The 20,815-nt window shown below is 39.2% G+C and overlaps 1 pseudogene; it reads right to left on the bottom strand.

The window, feature by feature from the left end:
- Positions 1-1,600: 1,600 nt before the first annotated feature.
- Positions 1,601-10,808, bottom strand: LOC149985355 (protein ANKUB1-like; annotated as a pseudogene).
- Positions 10,809-20,815: the final 10,007 nt, after the last annotated feature.

Genomic DNA, 20,815 nt, shown 5'->3' with positions numbered 1-20,815 from the left:
ACTTGGGGGTAGAAGCTGTTCAGCAGTCTAATGACTTGGGGGTAGAAGCTGTTAAGGAGCCTTTTGTCCCAGACTTGGTGCTCTCGTATCGCTTGCCATGTGGTAGCAGAGTGAACAGTCTATGACTTGGGTGGTTGGAGCCTTTTGCCAATCATTTACATATCACTTACTTTATTTTTATTTGATTTGATGTCATATTGTAAAAGTATGTATCTGTTTTGCTGAAAATATGATTTTGAAAACAATGAATGTCTACAAGTGCTTCATAAAACAGTTATATTTATTTTTGGATTTTCAAAAGACAGCAAATAGCCAATCAAGTATCAACATAAGTGAAATGAAAGACAGATTTAATTTTCAGTGAATAATTGTCTTGTCCAGTGAGCAACTCAATGACATCGATTCAATGACATCATTAGATCACCTCCAAGAAGCATCTTCAACGTTCACCTGACAACCCATTGGATAAGACACATACACTAACCAAGTGTTTCTTACCTGTCAAGAAGGTTGAGATCAGAAGCTTCTTCAATACCCCAGAAATGGAAAGGCTTTGAGACAAAGACAATCAACTGTCCAGATAATGCACATACACTAACCCGGACGTTCTACTTGCCCCACTGAGTTACAGCAAAGTTATCATTTATGCATGGGTCCACGATCCACTCATAGCTCTCACAGCTATCTGACAGTTCTCAGAATACTAAGGAAGAAGTGTGTGATATTGGATTTGGTATCCTTCCCAGTCCCAAGTGATTGGGAGTCCCATATTGTGCCGCATAATTGGCCCAGCGTCGTCCGGGTTTGGCCATCATTGTAAATAAAAATGTGTTCTTAACCGACTTGTCTAGTGAAATAAAGGTTAAATAAAACTAAACTATTTAAGCTGTCTGCTATGTTGCTGTGTAAATCCACACACTGCAGGGGAATGATGACACATGCTGTGCTAACACATCGTCACAGTAGTTGTCAGTTTTGTAACGTAAATAAAGAGTTTGTCAAATACTCTATGTGAAATACAGTATGTATTATTTTCCCATAATGCCATTATTTCATGTCTTGTGGTATTTTTAGCATTTTTCCCCCCCTTATGTATCAGGTGTATTATTTTGACACTGCACAGACTCATTTAAATGAGCAATAATGATCCACATCTTAATAAAATAGTTTTAAGGCAGCAGTGTTCATACTGTATTTTACATTGATTTCAACCACTATAGGTCTTCATCAGCAAGTGAGGATTTCTATGGATAAAAACTAGTGTTAAGTGTGGGGGGGGGGGGGGGGGGCCTCAATTAGACCCATGTCAAACACTTACAATCACGTACAGTACAACCACATTCAGTACAATCACATAGTCACATTCAGTACAATCACATACAGTACAATCACATAGTCACATTCAGTCAACTGAATGATTCTAGAATAATAATAATTCCATTCACATTTGGCTACTACAAATAGCCAGTGAAATATGATACGTTTTTTGTTACTTGAGAGGAATGACTGAGAATCCACTGCCTGCCGTTGTAAACTTTCTGCACACAAATCAAACACAGTACTGACTATATCTATAAGCCTCATCCAAAGGAACAAAATTCTAAGTCGTCCGCATTGTTTCAGGCATCATCCGTTCCAAAGTCTCATCTTGTTCACTGTAAAAAATAAAAATAAAAACTCAAATAAGAGTTCCTTTTTGGACAATTCCAGGTTGTCCCTCCTTGTTTCAGTATGTTTAATCTGCCTAATGACCAGGATCCTGGTGTCTACCCAATGTGCTGAGCACTCCTCCTGGACAGAGTCCGCGCTACATTCAGCTGCTGCAACCATGGTCTCTGTGTGAAGGCACTGTTAGAGAGTCAATCAACCAGAACAAGGTTAGGAGACCAAATCTGTGTCCTAGCATTGTGAAATACTGTATATGTAATGGCCTCAATACATTAATGAAGCGCCCTTACATTCTATCCTCTCCCCATACTGAAACAACTTGTTAGGGTGAACCAAGAAGACTGACACTATATACCTTCTAAGCATGATAGTTGGCTCATGATTTGTTTCAGGACTTGTTAGGGTAAACCTATAACAGCTTCTAACCCCAAGTCATAAGACTGCTGAACAATTAATCAAATGGCCACCGGACAAGTTCAAATGTTTTATTATTTGTTACTTTAGTTTATTGGGTAAATATTCTCTTAACTCTTCTTGAACTGCACTGTTTGTTAAGGGCTTGTAAAGTAAACATTTCACGGAAAGATCTACACTTGTTGTATTCAGCGCATGTGACAAATTAAAGTTTGAGTTGATTTGATTTGACTATGTACCTTCTAAGCATGATGGTTGGCTCATGATTTGTTTGTACTGAAATCTATTCAGGGAGGATAAGGGTATATCATAGGCAGTGATGTAGTGGTAAAACCATTGACTGGTAAATGCTGATTGCCGTTCAGGATTAAAGAAGTAACGCTCCCTCTACTTTCAATGCATCTTCCACAAAAGGTGGGTAAATGCTTGCACAAAATAAAATAAAAAGTGTGTAAACAGCTTTTACATGTGTCCCCCCCCCCCCCCAACACCACTGATTATAGGAGGCTTCTTCTGACAGTATTCACACCTTTCATAAGAAACCTCCAGAGAAATATTCATATTCACCGTAGCTGTCATTTAAACTTGGACTAACCTGGCCAAGGCCAAACAGTATATGGCGTTTTCTCTGGGTGTGCGGTCGCAGTGGAGAGAAAAGGCCTCCAGTGAGGTGGTGAGGATCTGGGCGGAGTTTGGTGAGGCAAACACAGGTCTGAGATTGGTGTCTCTGGAAATGGGCGGGAGCGGGACTCTGCTCCTCCATTGGTTGCTGTTCTGATCCCCACTCTCATCCTCCTCACATCCCTTCCCTCCACATCCCCTCTTCTTCTCTCTTTCATCCCTCGTGGCCACAGGGTGTTGCTTCGGTAGTTGAAGAGGTTTATCCTGGGATGCCAGGGCGCGGAGCGGGCAGGTTACATGAGATGGGCAGTTGATGGGGGTCAAACGTCGAGAGGCTGTGGACATCACCCTGATACCCGCCTTGGCCTCACTCCTCCTGGGCTTGGAGGACATCTTGGGGAGGGTGAAGCCGTCCACCAGGACCGTGTCGCCCACCCTGGTCCTGAACGGAGCCCTGTTGAGGCCCATGCAGTGCCTGGATGCTGCCCTCCTCTGCCCCAGCCTCACCCAGCCCTTTATCTGGAGGTATGTCCGCATGGGCAGGGCCATACCTGGGAGGACCACCACAGAGCACAGCTTGGTGGCCAGGTGACTCACACGCTCCCTGTGGCCGTACTGAAGGGCGATCCTCGGGGGGTCATGACCCTGGGGATCCTGACAGGCAAGGGTCAGAACGCTGCTGGCGATACAGAGTTTGAGGATGGTGAGCTGGCCTCGCTCGATGGAGGCGACAGCGGGACACTTGGCGACGTCGGGGTGGGCCGTCTGGTGGCACCACTCACGGTAAGGGTGAACCCCCACCGGCTCAATGACACGCACCCCCCTCTCCAGCAGCCAGCCGGCCAGGTCCAGGTGGCCCAGAGAAGCAGCGATGTAGAGTGCCACCCGGAGCTGGAACCTGGAATAATACAGAATCAATGTATTTATATGTATTTATGTATTTATTTATTTATTTTGTCAAGTTCACAAGATACAGTGGGTTATAAAACAGTACAGTAAAATGCTTACTTGCAAGCTCTTTCCCACAATGCAGTATTAAATATCAGGGTAAGAGAAAAAACGTATGAAGGAAAAAAACACGAGAATATAAGCTATATACAGGGTCAGTACCATTATTGTAAGCTATATACAGGGTCAGTACCATTATTGTAAGCTATATACAGGGTCAGTACCATTATTGTAAGCTATATACAGGGTCAGTACCATTATTGTAAGCTATATACAGGGTCAGTACCATCATTGTAAGCTATATACAGGGTCAGTACCATCATTGTAAGCTATATACAGGGTCAGTACCATCATTGTAAGCTATATACAGGGTCAGTACCATTATTGTAAGCTATATACAGGGTCAGTACCATTATTGTAAGCTATATACAGGGTCAGTACTATCATTGTAAGCTATATACAGGGTCAGTACCATTATTGTAAGCTATATACAGGGTCAGTACCATTATTAAGCTATATACAGGGTCAGTACTATCATTGTAAGCTATATACAGGGTCAGTACCATTATTGTAAGCTATATACAGGGTCAGTACCATTATTGTAAGCTATATACAGGGTCAGTACTATCATTGTAAGCTATATACAGGGTCAGTACCATTATTGTAAGCTATATAAAGGTTCAGTACCATCACTGTTGATAGTAAGTCTATCATACAGTTCAGTGTGTAGATGTGTATTCTGACCTCACAGGTCTCTCCCTAGACAGGTGTCGTTGGACGGTCAGTCTGTGTCCCAGGAAGCAGCCTCTGAGGAACTCCGCCCACCCATGCCAGGTGTCCAACCGTAGAGTAGCCCCTGGGAGACAGAGACACATGCAGGTTGTCCTCCTGGTTTCCATGAACCAAGAATGTGTTCCATACAGTCCATTTGTCTCTGTGTTACATCCATAAGGTGTTGAGCCAGAGGACCATTGATCTACTGCACAAGGAAGGCCATACCCAGGTCAATGGCGTAGTCGTGCAGCCGGTTGCAGTCGTAGAGTTGCAGGCCGGTGGGAGAGCTCAGTCTGAAGGAGCTGACGGGAAGCCCACACTGCTGGGACACCAGGGTCATGAGCCTGGCCACAGACGTACTCAGGAGAAACACAGTGCCCAAGACTGAGAGGGTCTCCCCCGTCACGGCACTGAACACACGCACCACCGGCTCCCGCTGAAGTATAAGACCATGGACATACAGTTAATTCACTTGTTTTACATAAATACCTATGTTGTGTTTATACACCGAGTAAACAAAACATTATGAACACCTGTTATTTCCATGACAAAGACTGACCAGGTGAATCCAGGTGAAAGCTATGATCCCTTAATGATGTCACTTGTTAAATCCACTTCAGTGTAGATGAAGGGGAGCGGACAGGTTAAAGAATTGATGGCAAAAGGCGTGGTGCAACTCAATATTAGGAAGGTGTTTCTAATGTTTGGTACACTCAGTATATATAAGTTAGGAGTCATATAATTACAGGGGTAAGATGAAGTGGCTCCTTTGCACTGATCTTAGGTCTGGTTTGTGTTTTTACTGCTAATGGTAAAGGTTAGGATTTGGTGAGAGTAAACTGATCCTAGATCTGTGCCCAAGGGCAATTTCTATCCAGAGACAAATCAAAGGTCCATGCTATTTAAACTTATAATATACCACCATCTCGTGGCTCAAATTTGTAACAACATTTTCTAATTCATGTGCTGTACTGAGTTTTGTTCTATCACATTGAACACTAATCTGGGTGTAAATTAAATTGAACACTAATCTGGGTGCAGATTAAATTGAACACTAATCTGGGTGCAGATTAAATTGAACACTAATCTGGGTGCTGATTAAATTGAAGACTAATCTGGGTGAAAATTAAATTGAACACTAATCTGGGTGCAGATTAAATTGAAGACTAATCTGGGTGAAAATTAAATTGAACACTAATCTGGGTGCAGATTAAATTGAACACTAATCTGGGTGCAGATTAAATTGAACACTAATCTGGGTGAAAATTAAATTGAAGACTAATCTGGGTGCAGATTAAATTGTTAACTGAAATATTATGAATATGTATTTCAATGAACCCAAAGGGCCTCTTCTTCTCCTACTATACGGCCTGCTGTGCTCGGCTGTACTTTGCTGTACTCTGCTGTATTCTGCTGTACTCTGTCTGCTGTGCTCTACTGTAGTCTGCTGTACTCTGCTGTAGTCTACTGTAGTCTGCTGTGCTCTACTGTACTCTGCTGTGCTCTACTGTAGTCTACTGTAGTCTGCTGTGCTCTACTGTACTCTGCTGTGCTCTACTGTACTCTGCTGTGCTCTACTGTAGTCTGCTGTACTCTACTGTAGTCTGCTGTGCTCTACTGTACTCTGCTGTGCTCTACTGTACTCTGCTGTATTGTCTGCTGTACTCTGCTGTGCTCTACTGTAGTCTGCTGTGCTCTACTGTAGTCTGCTGTACTCTGCTGTACTCTACTGTAGTCTGCTGTACTCTGCTGTGCTCTACTGTAGTCTGCTGTACTTTACTGTACTCTGCTGTGCTCTACTGTAGTCTACTGTACTCTACTGTACTCTGCTGTACTCTGTCTGCTGTACTTTACTGTAGTCTGCTGTGCTCTACTGTACTATACACCACTGGGTATACAGACTCTTCAGATACTATTAGCGAACACCAGACTGAGGTCGAGGCGATTACATGGGGAAAAGGTTTATGACTGTAAGGGTGTTTGGTACAAAGACAACACTACATCGGGCCACATTTCAGCTCTATCCCAGGTCAACCATACAATACTATAGAGTTCCACTCTAGTCAACCAGCAAGAAGGAGAGACAGACAGAAGGTCTGGCTTTGACTATGTCAATGATGGGATGTGTAAGTAAGGATTAAGGAACACAAATAAACATTATTCTGATGGTTACATTTGTACTTAGATACATAACCACTCTCCTCTGTTAGCAAATCTTCCACAGAACTTTGTGGAACAGAGTGAGTTCTGTCCCTGTCTGGCTCTGGACATGTACCCAGGGACCTCTGTACAACAACACTTCACACTCATGAAGCAGTGTTCTTACTAACCAATCACTCTACCATAACCATGGTCTCGGTATAAAGCAGTGTCCTTACTAACCAATCACTCTACCATAACCATGGTCTTGGTTGAGCAAGGGCAATATTACTTTAAGTCTCAAGCAGGGTGACCTCAACATACTATATATCACCATACTATATACCACCACACTATACAGTGGGGCAAAAAAAGTATTTAGTCAGCCACCAATTGTGCAAGTTCTCCCACTTAAAAAGATGAGAGAGGCCTGTAATTTTCATCATAGGTACACTTCAACTATGACAGACAAAATGAGAAAAAAAAATCCAGAAAAATCACATTGTAGGATTTTTAATGAATTTATTTGCAAATTATGGTGGAAAATAAGTATTTGGTCACCTACAAACAAGCAAGATTTCTGGCTCTCACAGACCTGTAACTTCTTTAAGAGGCTCCTCTGTCCTCCACTCATTACCTGTATTAATGGCACCTGTTTGAATTAACTAAATCACCTAATCATACTATATAACCATACTATATAATCATACTATATAACCATACTATATAATCTTACTATATAACCATACTATATAATCATACTATATAACCATACTATACAATCTTACTATATAACCATACTATATAATCATACTATATAACCATACTATATAATCATACTATATAACCATACTATATCACCATACTATATATTACCACACTCTATATCACCATAATATATATAATCATACTATTTAACCATACTATATCACCACACTATATATCACCATAATATATATACTATATAACCATACTATATCACCATACTATATAACCATACTATATAACCATACTATATAATCATACTATATAACCATACTATATAATCATACTATATAACCATGCTATATATAACCATAATATATAATCATACTATATCACCACACTATATATCACCACACTATATATCACCATACTATATATCACCATACTATATATCACCATACTATATATCACCATACTATATAATCATACTATATCACCACACTATATATCACCACACTATATATCACCATACTATATATCACCATACTATATATCACCATACTATATAATCATACTATATCACCATACTATATATTGCCACACTATATTTCACCATAATATATATAATCATACTATATAACCATACTATATATCACCACACTATATATCACCATACTATATATCACCACACTATATATCACCATACTATATATCACCATACTATATAATCATACTATATAACCATACTATATAATCATACTATATAACCATACTATATCACCATACTATATATTGCCACACTATATTTCACCATAATATATATAATCATACTATATAACCATACTATATATCACCACACTATATATCACCATACTATATATCACCATACTATATAACCATACTATATATCACCACACTATATATCACCATAATATATATCACCATACTATATATTACCACACTCTATATCACCATACTATATATCACCACACTATATATCACCATACTATATATCACCATAATATATATCACCATAATATATATCACCATACTATATATCACCATAATATATATCACCATACTATATATCACCATACTATATAATCATACTATATATCACCATACTATATAATCATACTATATATCACCATACTATATATCACCATAATATATATCACCATACTATATATCACCATAATATATATCACCATACTATATATTACCACACTCTATATCACCATACTATATATCACCACACTATATATCACCATACTATATATCACCATAATATATATCACCATAATATATATCACCATACTATATATCACCATAATATATATCACCATACTATATATCACCATACTATATAATCATACTATATATCACCATAATATATATCACCATACTATATATCACCATAATATATATCACCACACTATATATCACCATAATATATATCACCATACTATATATTACCACACTCTATATCACCACACTATATATCACCACACTATATATCACCATACTATATATCACCACACTCTATATCACCATACTATATATCACCACACTATATATCACCACACTATATATCACCACACTATATATCACCATACTATATAACCATACTATATAATCATACTATATAACCATACTATATAATCATACTATATAATCATACTATATAACCATACTATATAATCATACTATATAATCATACTATATCACCATACTATATATTACCACAATATATATAATCATACTATTTAACCATACTATATAACCATACTATATATCACCACACTATATCTGAAACACTTTATGTTAATGATAGTATGAAGCTGTTTCAAGCAATAGCCAGCTCACTTTGATATGCATTTTCAAGCACGGGTAGAAACAGCTAGGTGTTCGGCTGGTACCTTCAGCAGGCAGCAGATGGCACTGCTAGGGGTGATGCCAACGTCTGTCAGGACCCAGCTGTCCCGAAGGATGGCACCAGCATAGCTCAGCTCCAGGAAGTACCTCACCTGCTTGTCGTCTGACAGTTGCACGTGGAAGTAATCCTGCCAGAGGAAGAAGATTGGAAACACAAGGAGCCGTAATTGAGTGTCCCATACAATCAGAGTGAGAGGGCTCAACACTGATGGAGCCGTAATGAAGGGTGTCCCACACAGACACCCATTATGGAGGGTGTTTCACCCAGACAGATGTCAATGTTTACCATACAATAATTGTAAAAGTGTCCAATTGTGTACAATTAAGAAATAAGGCCCAAGGAGGTGTGGTATATGGCCAATATACCACGGCCAAGGGCTGTTCTTAGGCACAACGCAACGCGGAGGTATATTGGCCATATACCACAAACCCCCAAGGTGACTTCTTTCTTTTTTTCCAATTTAGTGGTATCCAATTGGTAGTTACAGTCTTGTCCCATTGCTACAACTCCCATATGGACTTGGGAGAGGCGAGAGCCAAGAGCCGTGCGTCCTCCGAAACACAACCCAGCCAAGCCACACTGCTTCATGACACCATGCCCGCTTAACCTGGAAGCCAGCCGTGTCGACCGTGTCAGCGTGCACTGCTGCGTGCACTGCGCCTGGCCCGCCACAGGAGTCACTAGTGCGTGATGGGACAAGAACACCCCTGCCGGCCAAACCCTCCACTAACCCGGATGACGCTGGGCCAATTGTGCGCCGCCCCATGGGTCTCCCAGTCACGGCCGGCTGCGACAGAGCAGGCTCTGAACCAGGATCTCTAGTGGCACAGCTAGTACTACGCAGTGCCTTAGACCACTGTGCCACTCAGGAAGCCCGGGTTGCCTTATTGCTATTATAAACTGGTTACCAATGTAATTAGAGCAGTAAAAATGTATGTTTTGTCATACCAGTGAAATACCACGGCTGTCAGCCAATCAGCATTCGGAGCTCGAACCACCCAGTTTATAATAGTAAAATAGACAATAAAATCTACATAAACATTGTTGATTATCATAATTTCAATCCCATCACATAACCATGTCTCCTACTGTAAGTACTATCGCCCCATCACATGTCTCCTACTGTAAGTACTATTGCCCCATCACATGTCTCCTACTGTAAGTACTATTGCCCCATCACATAACCATGTCTCCTATTGTAGGTACTATCATCCCATCACATGTCTCCTACTGTAAGTACTATCGCCCCATCACATGTCTCCTAATGTAAGTACTATCGCCCCATCACATAACCATATCTCCTACTGTAGGTACTATCACCCCATCACATAACCATGTTATAACCATAACATATTGTAAGTACTAGTCACATACTTTACTTGACACCAGCCAAATGAACAAATTGCTTCTTAGAATCATCTTCCTTTCCCATAGCTGTTCAGTGTACAAACAGAGAGAGGGGAGTAACACTGCTATATTACCAGATAACTACAGTACTTAGAGGTTTAATTACCTTGACCATCAGTTTTACGCTCCCCACGGTCTGGTCAGGAGAGACGTCAAAAGGCTCACAGGAACCATCGAAGGCGATGAAGACCCTCATGGCAAGATGCCCCTCTCCACCACTCTAACCACAGAGTGCAGTTTGTGTGTCGTGTTGAAGTTTGTATCTAGGGTTTGTCTGAGGAGACCATTCTGGGGAGGGCCAGGGAGAGAAAGGAGACAGGGTGGCATTTGGTGTGTCTAAGGAAGTACCAGGGAGGGAAGGGAGGGAAGGGGAGACTGGGACGTTTGGTGGATCTAAGGAAGCCTCTCTGCAAGGAGGAAGAGGCGGGGGGGGGGGGGGGGGGGGGGGGGCATAGAGAAGGGTATGATGGATGGTGTTGAGTTCACGAGAGAAAGTGAGAACACACACAAACACACACACACACACACACACACACACAGATAGATAGAGAGAGAGAGAGAAGAGTTATACCTTTGCAGGGCACACAGAAGCATGTCTACTTGCCTACTGATAAGCACAAAGATAGTAAACATGTCTACTTGCCTACTGATAAGCACAAGGATAGTAAACATGTCTACTTACCTCCTGATAAGCACAAGGATAGTAAACATGTCTACTTGCCTCCTGATAAGCACAAAGATAGTAAACATGTCTACTTGCCTACTGATAAGCGCAAGGATAGTAAACATGTCTACTTCCCTACTGATAAGCACAAAGATAGTAAACATGTCTACTTGCCTACTGATAAGCGCAAGGATAGTAAACATGTCTACTTGCCTACTGATAAGCACAAAGATAGTAAACATGTCTACTTGCCTACTGATAAGCGCAAGGATAGTAAACATGTCTACTTGCCTACTGATAAGCACAAAGATAGTAAACATAAAACTATGGGTCATGTGGCAATGTGATGATACAGAAATAGTAAGTCCTGAATGATCCCTGGTCCAAAGTAGTACATTACATAGGGAATAGGGTATAAAGTACTTAAGAAAAAATACTTTAAAGTACTACTTAAGTAGTTTTTTGTGGTATCTGTAATTCACTTTACTATTTGTGTTTTTGGCAACTTTTACTCCACTACATGCCTAAAGAAAATGATGGACTTTCTACTCCATACATTTTCCCCGACACCCAAAAGTACTCGTTGCATTTTGAATGCTTAGCAGAACAGGAAAATGGTCAAATTCACATACTTAGCAAGAAGAAAATCCCTGGTCATCCCTACTGCCTCTGATCTGGTGGACTCACTAATCACAAACGCTTCGATTGTGAATTAGTGTTGGTGTGCCCCCGGCTATCCGTAGATTTAAAAAACATGAAAATTGTGCCATCTGGTTTGATTTATATTAGGAATTTTAAATGATTTATACCTTTACTTTTGATACTTAAGTATATTTTAGCAATTACATATAGTTTTGATACTTAAGTATATTTAAAACCAAATAATTTTACTCAAGTAGTATTTTACTGAGTGACTTTTACTTGAGTCATTTTCTATTAAGGTATCTTTACTTTGACTCAATTATGACAATTGGGTACTTTTTCCACCACTGCATAGATACATTGTCTGGTGTTAAAGCACATCCTTTAGATTATTCACATCAGAGCAGGTGACTACAGTCGGGCTATAAAACATATCATTCGGATTATTCACATTAACACATTATTCACATGATTCACTCACACACACCCCAAGGAAGGTCCATAACAAAGTCACACCTACTAGATATCTCCATTCGTACAACCAGATCACACCACAGTGCGACATTGATACACCACCAGCCTTGTGTGATGACTTCAATTCCAGTTTGGTGCTATAGATGGATTAGTTGATAACGTCACGAAAACAATGCGCAGACGTCAATGAGTTTTTATGATTCTGGATGGCCAGATATCTACCAACACAGACAAGAAACTTCCATGTGGGGAATACTACGTGACTCGTTTTCAGACAAACTATGCTATTTTCAGCTCGTTTCATCTTGTTTCAAAGACAAACTATGCTATTTTAATCTCGTTTCATCTTGATTCAAAGACAAACTATGCTATTTTCATCTCGTTTCATCTTGTTTCAAAGACAAACTATGCTATTTTCATCTCGTTTCACCTTGTTCCAAAGACAAACTATGCTATTTTCAGCTCGTTTCGTCTTGTTCCAAAGACAAACTATGCTATTTTCAGCTCGTTTTGTCTTGTTTCAAAGACAAACTATGCCATTTTAAAGAGATAATTTATTCAGCATACAAATTAACGTGATTTTCCACCTACGTTGCCTATAGTTGACTTCATTAAGAAGGCAGTTTTTATTTATTTTTTAATATTTTGTTCCTTTAGACCCCTAATAGTCAGATTGTGTTACTGTTAGCATTCTCAGTAACTTAACAATAAACTGTAATTGTGCCTGTGTAATGGAACAGTCTTTTATTACCATGTTGTTAAATGATACATTGGTAATTGCTTTTATATTTGCATAGCAATGAGCTGAGAGCTTTTGTAACTACTGTAAACCATTTTTTCCTTATTCCATTTGTATAATAATTATACATCCATTTCAAGTCCTATGTAACAACAATGTTGCTATTGTTGTAATCACATGTAACAAATAAGATATTGTCACGTACACCGGATAGGTGCAGTGAAATGTGTTGTTTTACAAGGTGCCCCTGGAGCAAATTAGGGTTAAGTGCCTTGCACAAGGACAAATCGACAGATTTTTCACATTGTCGGCACGCGTATTCGAACCAGCATCCTTTCAGTTACTGGCCTAACACTCTAACCGATAGGCTACCTGCCTCCCCCCTCTAACCACTAGGCTACCTGCCCCCCCCCCCCCCCCCAACCACTAGGCTACCTGCCCCCCCCTAACCACTAGGCTACCTGCCCCCCCCCTCTAACCACTAGGCTACCCCCCCCCCCCCCCCCCCTCTAACCACTAGGCTACCTGCCCCCCCCCCCCCTCTAACCACCAGGCTACCTGCCCCCCCTCTAACCACTAGGCTACCTGCCCCCCCCCCCCTCTAACCACTAGGCTATCTGCCCCCCCCCCCTCTAACCACTAGGCTACCTGCCCCCCCCCTCTAACCACTAGGCTACCTGCCTTTTGAATATCAAAAGGAAATAATTGCCTTTAATTGATTTTCTACATTCGACAACCTCTGCCCCCCCCCCCCCCCCCCCCCTCTAACCACCATGCTACCTGCCCCCCCTCTAACCACTAGGCTACCTGCCCCCCCCCCCCCCCCCCTCTAACCACTAGGCTACCTGCCCCCCCCCCCCCCCCCCCCCCCCCCTCTAACCACTAGGCTACCTGCCCCCCCCCCCCTCTAACCACTAGGCTACCTGCCTTTTGAATATCAAAAGGAAATAATTGCCTTTAATTGATTTTCTACATTCGACAACCTCTAATATTTGAAAAGTTTGGTATTTTCAAATAAACTATAAATTACAACAATTTTGTGCACAGGTCTGCTGTACTTCTGCTGTACATTGTGTAGGTTTAGCTTCTATACACGTTGTTTTCTCAAATGAGCTTCTTTTAAGCATTTAGTTAGACGCAGCACCCTCTTATTCAGAAAAACTCTCTTTCTTGAGGTAACAATGAGTTAAAGAAGGCCATTGAGGATTTCATGGTTGTGGGAGGGACTGCTTTGCTCTTTTTAGAGGTCATCTGGATGAGTTGTGTTTGGTTCCTATGGTAACATAGGCAGCAAATAGAACAATGACTAGAGATTGTTTTTTTTTCTTTTCAGTTCACAAGATACAATGGTGAACATGGAGAGAAAAGTGGGGCGAAGACACACAAAATAATGAATGGTCTGTCTACGACTGGGCTCCAGTCTGGGTTTGCTTTCATGTTAGAACAGTGTGGCTGGTTCAATAGAGCTCAGTAAAACCACTAGACAAATAACTGTAAAAAAAAATAAAAAGAGAAGACATTTGCAGAATTTTTATTCACCATTCAATGGTAGAACAATCCAAAGCCCATTTTCATGTGGTAAAAGTAAAAGTACTTTTGGGGGACATTTTGTTAGGACCAAATGCAGATAGTAAATATACCAACATTGATCATCTCCATGCCATTCAGAAAATCTGCAATGCAGTATGCTGCCTAACTGAAAGATGTGTTGTTGCCAAACTGAAAGATGTGTTGCTGCCAAACTGAAAGATGTGTTGCTGTCTAACTGAAAGATGTGTTGCTGCCAAACTGAAAGATGTGTTGCTGCCAAACTGAAAGATGTGTTGCTGCCAAACTGAAAGATGTGTTGCTGCCAAACTGAAAGATGTGTTGCTGTCAAACTGAAAGATGTGTTGCTGTCTAACTGAAAGATGTGTTTCTGCCAAACTGAAAGACGTGTTGCTGCCAAACTGAAAGATGTGTTGCTGCCAAACTGAAAGATGTGTTGCTGTCTAACTGAGATAAGTGTTGCTGCCAAACTGAAAGATGTGTTGCTGCCAAACTGAAAGACGTGTTGCTGCCAAACTGAAAGATGTGTTGCTGCCAAACTGAAAGATGTGTTGCTGTCTAACTGAAAGAAGTGTTGCTGCCAAACTGAAAGATGTGTTGCTGTCTAACTGAAAGACGTGTTGCTGCCAAACTGAAAGATGTGTTGCTGCCAAACTGAAAGATGTGTTGCTGCCAAACTGAAAGATGTGTTGCTGTCTAACTGAAAGATGTGTTGCTGTCTAACTGAAAGATGTGTTGCTGCCTAACTGAAAGATGTGTTGCTGTCTAACTGAAAGATGTGTTGCTGTCTAACTGAAAGATGTGTTGCTGCCTAACTGAAAGATGTGTTGCTGCCAAACTGAAAGATGTGTTGCTGTCTAACTGAAAGATGTGTTGCTGTCTAACTGAAAGATGTGTTGCTGCCTAACTGAAAGATGTGTTGCTGCCAAACTGAAAGATGTGTTGCTGCCTAACTGAAAGATGTGTTGCTGCCTAACTGAAAGATGTGTTGCTGCCAAACTGAAAGAAGTGTTGCTGCCTAACTGAAAGAAGTGTTGCTGCCTAACTGAAAGATGTGTTGCTGCCTAACTGAAAGATGTGTTGCTGCCAAACTGAAAGATGTGTTGCTGCCTAACTGAAAGATGTGTTGCTGCCAAACTGAAAGATGTGTTGCTGCCAAACTGAAAGATGTGTTGCTGCCTAACTGAAAGATGTGTTGCTGCCAAACTGAAAGATGTGTTGCTGCCAAACTGAAAGATGTGTTGCTGCCAAACTGAAAGATGTGTTGCTGCCAAACTGAAAGATGTGTTGCTGCCAAACTGAAAGACGTGTTGCTGCCAAACTGAAAGATGTGTTGCTGCCAAACTGAAAGATGTGTTGCAGTCTAACTGAAAGATGTGTTGCTGTCTAACTGAAAGATGTGTTGCTGCCTAACTGAAAGATGTGTTGCTGCCAAACTGAAAGATGTGTTGCTGTCTAACTGAAAGATGTGTTGCTGTCTAACTGAAAGATGTGTTGCTGCCTAACTGAAAGATGTGTTGCTGCCAAACTGAAAGATGTGTTGCTGCCTAACTGAAAGATGTGTTGCTGCCAAACTGAAAGATGTGTTGCTGCCAAACTGAAAGAAGTGTTGCTGCCTAACTGAAAGAAGTGTTGCTGCCAAACTGAAAGAAGTGTTGCTGCCAAACTGAAAGAAGTGTTGCTGCCAAACTGAAAGAAGTGTTGCTGCCAAACTGAAAGATGTGTTGCTGTCTAACTGAAAGATGTGTTGCTGCCTAACTGAAAGATGTGTTGCTGCCAAACTGAAAGATGTGTTGTTGCCCAACTGAAAGAAGTGTTGCTGCCTAACTGAAAGAAGTGTTGCTGCCAAACTGAAAGATGTGTTGCTGCCTAACTGAAAGAAGTGTTGCTGCCAAACTGAAAGATGTGTTGCTGCCTAACTGAAAGATGTTTTGCTGCCTAACTGAAAGATGTGTTGCTGCCTAACTGAAAGATGTGTTGCTGTCTAACTGAAAGATGTGTTGCTGTCTAACTGAAAGATGTGTTGCTGCCTAACTGAAAGATGTGTTGCTGCCAAACTGAAAGATGTGTTGCTGTCTAACTGAAAGATGTGTTGCTGTCTAACTGAAAGATGTGTTGCTGCCTAACTGAAAGATGTGTTGCTGCCAAACTGAAAGATGTGTTGCTGCCTAACTGAAAGATGTGTTGCTGCCTAACTGAAAGATGTGTTGCTGCCAAACTGAAAGAAGTGTTGCTGCCTAACTGAAAGAAGTGTTGCTGCCTAACTGAAAGATGTGTTGCTGCCTAACTGAAAGATGTGTTGCTGCCAAACTGAAAGATGTGTTGCTGCCTAACTGAAAGATGTGTTGCTGCCAAACTGAAAGATGTGTTGCTGCCAAACTGAAAGATGTGTTGCTGCCTAACTGAAAGATGTGTTGCTGCCAAACTGAAAGATGTGTTGCTGCCAAACTGAAAGATGTGTTGCTGCCAAACTGAAAGATGTGTTGCTGCCAAACTGAAAGATGTGTTGCTGCCAAACTGAAAGACGTGTTGCTGCCAAACTGAAAGATGTGTTGCTGCCAAACTGAAAGATGTGTTGCAGTCTAACTGAAAGATGTGTTGCTGTCTAACTGAAAGATGTGTTGCTGCCTAACTGAAAGATGTGTTGCTGCCAAACTGAAAGATGTGTTGCTGTCTAACTGAAAGATGTGTTGCTGTCTAACTGAAAGATGTGTTGCTGCCTAACTGAAAGATGTGTTGCTGCCAAACTGAAAGATGTGTTGCTGCCTAACTGAAAGATGTGTTGCTGCCAAACTGAAAGATGTGTTGCTGCCAAACTGAAAGAAGTGTTGCTGCCTAACTGAAAGAAGTGTTGCTGCCAAACTGAAAGAAGTGTTGCTGCCAAACTGAAAGAAGTGTTGCTGCCAAACTGAAAGAAGTGTTGCTGCCAAACTGAAAGATGTGTTGCTGTCTAACTGAAAGATGTGTTGCTGCCTAACTGAAAGATGTGTTGCTGCCAAACTGAAAGATGTGTTGTTGCCCAACTGAAAGAAGTGTTGCTGCCTAACTGAAAGAAGTGTTGCTGCCAAACTGAAAGATGTGTTGCTGCCTAACTGAAAGAAGTGTTGCTGCCAAACTGAAAGATGTGTTGCTGCCTAACTGAAAGATGTTTTGCTGCCTAACTGTAAGATGTGTTGCTGTCTAACTGAAAGAAGTGTTGTTGCCTAACTGAAAGATGTGTTGCTGCCTAACTGAAAGATGTTTTGCTGCCTAACTGAAAGATGTGTTGCTGTCTAACTGAAAGAAGTGTTGTTGCCTAACTGAAAGATGTGTTGCTGCCTAACTGAAAGAAGTGTTGTTGTCTAACTGAAAGATGTAATTGCTTGCCAAAGGAATTTCCGTTACCGTCACATGATTGTTTGGTAGACTTTTACAATCGAGTTGTAAAGTTTTACAGAGGACTCAACTAATTTGCATGTGACCTTTTAAAATAACTATCTGTCTCTGAGTGCTGGGAGCTGTGCAGGATTCTATCACACAAAGGCAAAACAGTTGTCGCTCCTAGCTCTTCAATCAATAATGGTTGGTTTCACCCAAGACCTTTGAATGTAGGTGGGGGAATTGATCAATGCGAGGGTAGTCACATCCTCAAAAGAGTGTAGGTCAGCAATCAGCTACTTATGCCATCAATAATAGTCCCCACACCAGTGGCGGTCGGTGACATTTAAGATGAGGGAGTACGATTATTTTTACTATGAGCATGGCCTTATTTCTATTACAGTATATCTATTACAGTATACAGTCTATTACAGTATACAGTCTATTACAGTATATCTATTACAGTATACAGTCTATTACAGTATACAGTCTATTACAGTATACAGTCTATTACAGTATATCTATTACAGTATACAGTCTATTACAGTATATATATTACAGTATACAGTCTATTACAGTATACAGTCTATTACAGTATATATATTACAGTATACAGTCTACTACAGTATACAGTCTATTACAGTATATATATTACAGTATACAGTATATTACAGTATATCTATTACAGTATACAGTCTATTACAGTATACAGTATATTACAGTATACAGTCTATTACAGTATACAGTCTATTACAGTATATCTATTACAGTATATCTATTACAGTATACAGTCTATTACAGTATACAGTCTATTACAGTATATATATTACAGTATACAGTCTATTACAGTATACAGTCTATTACAGTATATCTATTACAGTATATCTATTACAGTATACAGTCTATTACAGTATATCTATTACAGTATACAGTCTATTACAGTATATTTATTACAGTATACAGTCTATTACAGTATATATATTACAGTATACAGTCTATTACAGTATACAGTCTATTACAGTATATCTATTACAGTATATCTATTACAGTATACAGTCTATTACAGTATATCTATTACAGTATATCTATTACAGTATACAGTCTATTACAGTATACAGTCTATTACAGTATATATATTACAGTATACAGTCTATTACAGTATACAGTCTATTACAGTATATCTATTACAGTATATCTATTACAGTATACAGTCTATTACAGTATATCTATTATAGTATACAGTCTATTACAGTATATATATTACAGTATACAGTCTATTACAGTATACAGTCTATTACAGTATATCTATTACAGTATACAGTATATTACAGTATATCTATTACAGTATACAGTATATTACAGTATACAGTCTATTACAGTATACAGTCTATTACAGTATACAGTCTATTACAGTATATCTATTACAGTATACAGTCTATTACAGTATATCTATTACAGTATACAGTATATTACAGTATACAGTCTATTACAGTATATCTATTACAGTATACAGTCTATTACAGTATACAGTCTATTACAGTATATCTATTACAGTATATCTATTACAGTATACAGTCTATTACAGTATATCTATTACAGTATACAGTCTATTACAGTATATCTATTACAGTATACAGTCTATTACAGTATACAGTTTATTACAGTATATCTATTACAGTATACAGTCTATTACAGTATACAGTCTATTACAGTATATCTATTACAGTATACAGTCTATTACAGTATATCTATTACAGTATACAGTCTATTACAGTATATCTATTACAGTATACAGTCTATTACAGTATACAGTCTATTACAGTATATCTATTACAGTATATCTATTACAGTATACAGTCTATTACAGTATATCTATTACAGTATATCTATTACAGTATACAGTCTATTACAGTATATATATTACAGTATACAGTCTATTACAGTATACAGTCTATTACAGTATATCTATTACAGTATATCTACTACAGTATACTGTCTGTTACAGTATATATATTACAGTATACAGTATATTACAGTATACAGTCTATTACAGTATATCTATTACAGTATACAGTCTATTACAGTATACAGTCTATTACAGTATATCTATTACAGTATATCTATTACAGTATACAGTCTATTACAGTATATCTATTACAGTATACAGTCTATTACAGTAAACAGTCTATTACAGTATATCTATTACAGTATATCTATTACAGTATACAGTCTATTACAGTATATCTATTACAGTATACAGTCTATTACAGTATATCTATTACAGTATACAGTCTATTACAGTATACAGTCTATTACAGTATATCTATTACAGTATACAGTCTATTACAGTATACAGTCTATTACAGTATATCTATTACAGTATATCTATTACAGTATACAGTCTATTACAGTATATCTATTACAGTATACAGTCTATTACAGTATATCTATTACAGTATACAGTCTATTACAGTATACAGTCTATTACAGTATATCTATTACAGTATATCTATTACAGTATACAGTCTATTACAGTATATCTATTACAGTATACAGTCTATTACAGTAAACAGTCTATTACAGTATATATATATATATATTACAGTATATCTATTACAGTATACAGTCTATTACAGTATATCTATTACAGTATACAGTCTATTACAGTATAAAGTCTATTACAGTATATATATTACAGTATATCTATTACAGTATACAGTCTATTACAGTATATCTATTACAGTATATCTATTACAGTATACAGTCTATTACAGTATAC

The sequence above is a fragment of the Oncorhynchus mykiss genome, chromosome 1 (assembly GCF_057628025.1).
Source record: "Oncorhynchus mykiss isolate SJ-2025 chromosome 1, ASM5762802v1, whole genome shotgun sequence".
Classification (NCBI taxonomy): domain Eukaryota; kingdom Metazoa; phylum Chordata; class Actinopteri; order Salmoniformes; family Salmonidae; genus Oncorhynchus; species Oncorhynchus mykiss.
This window is presented reverse-complemented; position numbering and strand designations above follow the sequence as displayed.